Source organism: Ovis aries, chromosome 1, assembly GCF_016772045.2.
Source record: "Ovis aries strain OAR_USU_Benz2616 breed Rambouillet chromosome 1, ARS-UI_Ramb_v3.0, whole genome shotgun sequence".
Classification (NCBI taxonomy): Eukaryota; Metazoa; Chordata; class Mammalia; order Artiodactyla; family Bovidae; genus Ovis; species Ovis aries.
In genome coordinates, this window is record NC_056054.1 from 42,175,684 (window position 1) to 42,183,150 (window position 7,467).

The 7,467-nt window shown below is 37.7% G+C and overlaps 1 pseudogene; it reads right to left on the minus strand.

Moving 5' to 3' along the window:
- Positions 1–3,476: 3,476 nt before the first annotated feature.
- On the minus strand, positions 3,477–5,381 carry LOC114113027 (small ribosomal subunit protein eS1-like; annotated as a pseudogene).
- Positions 5,382–7,467: the final 2,086 nt, after the last annotated feature.

Sequence of the window (7,467 nt, forward strand, 5' to 3'; positions counted from 1 at the left end):
AATGGTCATCAAAAAGAAAATAGTGAATACCAGTTTAAACAAAAAGCTACCTTTTAAAGATAGGGCTGGCTTTATTGGGGCTTAATTCTTTCAAGGAGTGATTTTATCTTATAAAATTCTGATTATTGCTCTTACTCCATCTATGCTTTTGAATAAGCTGACTTATTGGCTGTTATTTGGCTAATAACCTTTAAAAAAAAAAAGTTTCAGGTCTCATAGAGCTCTTGCAGAATAAATGGTCTCAGTAGCTTTAATTTCACTGTCTCTCATCTCCGGATCCACTCTTGGCACGGTCTGATTTGCAACCTGTTGGCTTTGTCTTTTGCTTCCAACACTTCATTTGCTCCTTCATTGTGCTAACAGGTCTTAATTTCACTGACTTTTGACCTTCAGCACTTCCTGGGTTGGGCTGAATCATTTATGACTCCTTTGCAAATAACAGAAAGCATTTGCTTGGGCAAAATAAGAAGTTATTGGTTCCTGTAACCATGGGAAGGTCACAAGCAGTAAAAGAAAAAAGGGGGATTGCAAGCAATAGGGCTCTCTCCTTCTCTCTCTCACCATGTCAGTTTTATTCTCTCTTACACACAGTCTTCTTTCAGGAAGTGAGGGACTTGCCATGGTTTCAGGTTTACATTCTTCTAATTGGAATACCTAACAGGAAAAGACTCCTCGCTCACAGTCTCTTGACTCTTGAAGAAGAATCCTCACTGGGCCAGCATGGGTCATGAACTGGAAATCAGGTGGTGTTGGCTCAGCTTGGGTAGCTATCTATCCCTCAACCAAATATTATGGATAAGGAGGCATTGTCATATTGAGAGATGATAGCAACCATTTCTTCTTCATGATGGAATGTGGCAGGAAGAAGAAGGGAATTTCCCCCTCAAAGAAGCGAGTTGTATTACCAAAGGAATTGAGGAATATTAGACCCCTGCAAATCAATTACTAGTCACAGAACAAATTTAAACTCATCAGATGTTAAGGGTAAGTCATAGGCTTTAGAGTCAGAGGTGAGTTCAAACCCCAGCTCTGATATTTGCTATTCTCTTGGACAAGTCATTTACTAGTTATGAGTCTATTTCCTTATCTGTAAAATGGGAATAGAATACCTAACTCAGAGGTTTGGAGGAATTGAAATAATAATCACCAAGCAGTTAACAGACTGCCTGTAGAGTGCTTAATAAAATATAGAATGCTATGAGATGCTTCTAAACTCTAGCTGTTATCATGGTGCTCTGGAGTTTCTTTTTCTGATTGCTCTAATAACAACTTCTCACAACCAGGTCCAGCTTCTGGATCCAATCAGATAAATAATTGCCAAGCTTATATTCCCACTGGGGTTTTCACAGACCTCTCTGAGGAGATCAAACAAGAAATTTTTATTTTCTCAACTTCTTTGAAGTAATTATGAGAATAATTATGAGAAGTAATTATGAGAATAAGCAGAATAATGTTTTATTATTGGATTTACATACCAAAATAAAAATTAAATATGTGTTTATCAAATAAGTTTCTAATCACCAAATATATATATCTATTATTGTGTTATTTGTTTAGAAAACATCAAAGAAATAGAAAGTACGTTTCTTTTCTTATAGATTTCTATTGGGCAATGACTAGTAGATAAGAAATAATCTGGAGATGACTTAAGCTAAGTTATATAATCAAAGGTTGATTTGGTTCCTGTAGTAGGAGTTAAAGAAGGAAAGATCCCTGTGTTTGGTTTCCTGGTGAGAATTTGAGTTTGACCTTGAAGAATGACATTCATCAAGATAAAAGCAAGCATTCCATATGAGTGCCAGGAGAAAATGACTGCTGCTGCTACTGCTAAGTTGCTTCAGTCGTGTCCGACTCTGTGCGACTACATAGACGGCAGCCCACCAGGCTCCCCCATCCCTGGGCTTCTCCAGGCAGGAACACTGGAGTGGGTTGCTATTTCCTTCTCCAATGCATGAAAGTGAAAAGTGAAAGTGAAGTTGTTCAGTCGTGTCGAACTCTTAGCGACCCCATGGACTGCAGCCCACCGAGCTCCTCCATCCATGGGATTTTCCAGGCAAGAGTGCTGAAGTGGGGTGCCACTGCCTTCTCAGAGAAAATGACTAGAACAGATATTATTGTTATAGAACGAGAACAGATATTATTGAGTTTTGAGGGAGGGACTGCTTTCTTAGCTTACCTCAGATTTTACTCCCAAGGCTATGAGAAGTGAATAAGGAAGAGCCACAGCCCTAGAGATCACAATAAGAAGCAAAAGCAGATTCAGGAGGTGTTAAGGCATACATGTGGTATGTGGAGGGCGGGGAAGGGTGGATAAATAGTTTAGAGGTTAGGTAAAAATCTCTGTTTCTTTAGAGGTTCAGTCAAAGAAATAAAAATAAACAAAGATGAGGTCCAAAATATGGCTATACTTTTAGTGACTAAGATAAAACTAGTAAGAGAATTAAGGTTATCAGACTTGAGAAACTCAAGGAACTGTGAGGTAGGTATGCTGGATGATAGAAGAGATGCTGAAGTCATGAAAAATGAGGCCAGGTGGTGAGATAAAGAGGACTGTGATACAAGTTGCTGAAGTCATAGAGGAAAACTTGACCTGGAGTTGGTCTGGGGTTGACATAATAAAAAGAAAAACAACTAAAGTGGGGGCAAGTAGGCAGGATGGACCTAGAAGATGTTTTTGGCAATGGCAACAAATGATTGACACAGAAGCTAAAATGGGGAAGTAAGACAATGTCACCCCCTCCTCGCCTAGTGTGTTGGGCATGAAGAGTAGGATATGGCAGAGAGAGATGGTCTCCAGTAGAGTGGATACAGAGGAAAGAGAAAATACATCATTAAAGGAAAACCGGGATTGAGTTTAAGTAAGTTGATGCTAAAGTTTGATGATGGGCACTTTTGTCGACCACTGAACAGGAGATCAAGCAAGAACAATCAGAAAATGATATCAGAAAAATCCAAGTTGGAGAGAAATAAGAATGAGGTAGGGCTGGATAAGGATGGATCTGTAAGAGTATCCTATTTGCCCTTAAAAGACAGGTCAAGCAGTTCTTCTTGAAAGCCTTATTTGCCTCCCCTTTACCCCAGGTGCCCTTCTTTTGTGTTGCCTTAAATCTGAACATTTATAAACCAGTATTGTAATTTTTGGTTTGCTTATCTGCCTCCTCCCCTGCACTATAGGCTTCTTGAAAAGTTTATATCTTTTCCATTTTTGTGTCCCCCAAACCTGACACAGTGCCTGGGCATAGATAATTCTTAACAGTTCTTTGTTAGGTGAAGAAATGAATAAATGTGAACGTGGTCATGATATACACCCTTAACACATAACCTCTTAAATTAACTCATCCTGTACTTACCCACAATGTTTGTTACTGGTTTTCTGTCAGTCTCCAGAAGAAAAACAGAAATATAACATGGACCACAAAAGTGAACCACATATATAATTTAAAATTTTCAAGTATACCCATTAAAAAGAAACAAGATTAACTTACCAATATATTTTATTTAATCAAATATATAAAACATTATCATTTTAACAAGTAATCAATATCAAATTTATAAATGTGATATTTTAGGCTCTCTTTGTTTTGTCCTCTCTTCCAAAGCAAGTGTGCCTTTTACCCTTATATCACATCTCAATTCAGGCTAGTCACATATCTTTTTAAAAAATTATTGAAATATAGTTGATGTACAATGTTGTATTAGTTTCAGATGTACAGCAAAGGGATTCAGTTGCATACAATATATATATTCTTTTTTAGATTCTTTTCCATTATAGGTTATTATAAGATATTGAATATAATTCCCTGTATGATATAATATATAAAATATAGTGGGTCCTTGCTGGTTGTGTATTTTATGAACAGTAGTGTATATATGTTAATCCCAAGGTCCTAATTTATCCCTCTTCCATGCCTTTCCCCTTTGATAACCATAAGTTTTTTTTCTATCAGACCAGGCACATTTCAGTTGCTAAATAATCACATGTAGTAGTGACTACTGTATCAGACAGTGCAGTTTTAGATTCCAGAACATACCTAGTTCTTTCCTTTGTTTTTTTAAACATCACAAATAAGATCTTTTATTTATCATCATTAATTGTCTGAATTTTAAACAGATTCTTGGACTGGTGGCTCATATCCATTAGCTCATTCGACTTTAGCACCTGTCTCATCTCCAGTAGCTTCTCCAAAAATTATCTTCACCATGACAATCTGGAGTTTTCCCAATTCAAATCTGAGCTCCTTCAGCATTTTTACTTTTCTAACAAAGACATCATGGAGCAGATAAACAGACCGTCAAGCTTTTTCTACGTCTTTTCTGATGCTATCTGAAATCAATTTATTGACTACCTCTTTCAAGTCATTTGTCTGCTCCTCTTGGGTCACGATTTCCATCATCTTCTTCTAGACTTGGGAGACCTGTTGGTGCCGGGCACAGGAGGTCTTCCAAATCTAATTGTTGCATTTTTAGTAAAACTCACACAGAATAGATGAAGCAACAATATGGGTAGGCTTGATATCAATATGAGCTTCAATCATGACCTGCCATTTTTTGATCAAGGAGTACAGTCTGTCACAGGTAAGAAGCCAGCCATGGAAATTAGGCAGTTTTTGGAATTACTGAATTACTAATTTAATTACTGAACATCTTCAGTAATTATCTTGAATTTGATGATCCTTGAGGTCATCAGATGAGATTTTGTCTCCTTGAATTCTTGTGACTAGTGTTTTCCCAGTATTTCTTATGTTGAACATAGCTGGTGTTTTCACATCATACAATCTTAGAAAATGAGTCAACTATATCCTTCTTGGCTTCCTTTTTGCTGCCTTCTGTAAGGCACTTGTTCTTGCCAACCACCATGTTGCTGCTCAGCATCCTTTCCCTTTTGATGGCCTCTACACCTGAAGTGTCCCCTGTTTGGATTACTCTTCCTCTAGCTCTTTTAAAGATATATACTTTGGGATCTATCATTCACAAAAGATTATACACACTCATAATATGCAAACTGTACATATTCACATATATAATGTTTATAAATGGTATAGAGATGAACACAATACAAGTTTAGTTTTTGCACATTTGAAGTCTAATGAATATCAAGCAGCTCTTTGCCATTTGGAAGGGAAAAAAGAGGTATGGAGAGCATGTAGGGTGTCTGCAAAGGCCAGGCCGGGGAAATTCCATGGCCTTATTTCAGTCATATAACTCCATCCAGATGCAAGGAAAACCAACAAATGCAGTCTTCCTGTGTATTCTGATAGAGAAAATGCTGTGATTAATACATGTCACTATCTTTGACACAATTTTATAATTTTTATCCCTAATTTTTTGGCCAGCATCCATAGAACAGTATTAAATTAAATAAAAGTCTTATTTCTGATTTTAATAAAGATTGTTTTCAACACGTCTCCATTTAACAAGATGACAGATTTAGGGAAGAGATTTGCTTATCTCATCATACCAAGGAACTTTTAAAAATATCTTTCTATAATAGATTTTTATTTATTTAATGAGTGATAAAAGTAGAAATTTAACAGATATCTCCTTAACAGTTATGGAGATAATAACATAATTTTGTTTTCAATAGCTTAACATTGTAAATAATACTTTAGATTTCTTAATGTTGAATTACTTTTTCTTACCCCTAAGATAAAGTCTAACTTATTAGTATATCTGTAATATATATACATATTAAATATATATATAAATACATATAATGTTTTTGAAAAGCTAGATTTCATTTACTGTTATTTTATGTAAAAGTTTTACATCAATATTCAGAAGCAAGATTGAGCTACTTTTAAATTATTTTTTGTTAGATTTTATAATTCACGAATGAATTTCAGAGCTTTATCTTTTTACTTTCTCCAACTGTTTAAGCTTTATCTGAGTTAACTGATTCTTCAAAGAGAAAAAAATCCCACTGTGTTTGGGACAGTCTATATTTCAAGCATATTGCCACTGGGCCCATTAATATTCCCTCTTATCACTATCATATATTTACTGCAGCTATAACATTTAACAATTTTAATAAGAATGCTTTTGCTACTTTCATGCTCTCTTTCTGGCCCTCAGTATACTCTTCTCATAGCAGTCTGCTCTTGTTTACTGCTGCTGTATCCCTGAAATTCTATCAAAAGTAAAAAATTGATTTTTTAAAGATTGCCTCTCTGTTTTTCTATATTTCCTCTACTTCAGTGGAGCTATGATTGTTTACCCTCTCCCTCTAGCGAAATCGCTGATTCTGCTGGTGTGTTCAGTCTACTGCTTATCTTTGTCAAGGCAAGTCTAGATATAACAGTACTCCCAGCTGACAGAAGTTCCTGCAGGACTGGTATAGATCCAGATACGTGGTTCTCTGGAAGTGAAGAACCCAAGGGTGGCAAACCTTCCAGGGTATGTCTTTGGTGTCTGTGGATCAACAAATAGGGAGCTGCTGCTGCTTGCTAAGTCACTTCAGTCGTGTCCGACTCTTGTGCGACCCCAGAGACGGCAGCCCACCAGGCTCCCCCGTCCCTGGGATTCTCCAGGCAAGAACACTGGAGTGGGTTGCCATTTCCTTCTCCAATGCATGAAAGTGAAAAGTGAAAGTGAAGTCACTCAGTCGTGTCCGACTTTTCGTGACCCTATGGACTGCAGCCTACCAGGCTCCTCCGTCCATGGGATTTTCCAGGCAAGAGTACTGCAGTGGGGTGCCATTGTCTTCTCCACAAATAGGGAGAGTTCTCCCCTTTTCTGCCCTCCTTTCCCACAGAGAGGAAGAGGATGACTCTAGGGCCTGCAATTCTCTCTGTAATGAGTGAGAATATACGAATAATCTTTCACATAAGCTGAATGCTGTGAGTGTGGCATCTGAGTCCCTCTGCCATCATGAATTCTGCAAATTTTATCTTAGGTTCACTGACTAACTTCTACATGATGGACAGTTTTTGTTTTATAGTTGCTCTCCCAACATTTGATCCTATGACAATGTCTCTTCTATCCCTCCAATTGTAAGGGGTTCATATTATTGCTTGTCATAGAAACATGCCTGTTTTCCTCCTGTGTTTAGTCTTAGTAATGGACATATGACTAAGCCCAAAGTAACTTTAGATTTGAATAAGTCCATCATGAGACGTCATCAACCTGGCCTAGTGAGTGGGTCCAAAGTTCGAACGGTGCTACAAACCAGAATCAGCCAGAGTCCCTCCTAGAAGTTTTTTTGAAGTAGATCTTGGATAGTCAAGCTATGAAGATACGAACCTGAAGGACTTAAATGGCCAGCTCTCTGATCACAGGCAGTAAAACAAGGAAGCAAAAAGAAGTCGATGGGCTGGGAGAAAGAGGGTTGTGAGTACTTGGTTCTGGTCACATTGCTTCCTGGAGGACTGAATTCCTGCTCTCCCTCAGCTGTGCAGTGCTTCCCCTCCTGTGAGATACCCATAAGATTCCTTCTCTGCCCATGTCAGTTCCAGTTGGGGTTTTTCCTGT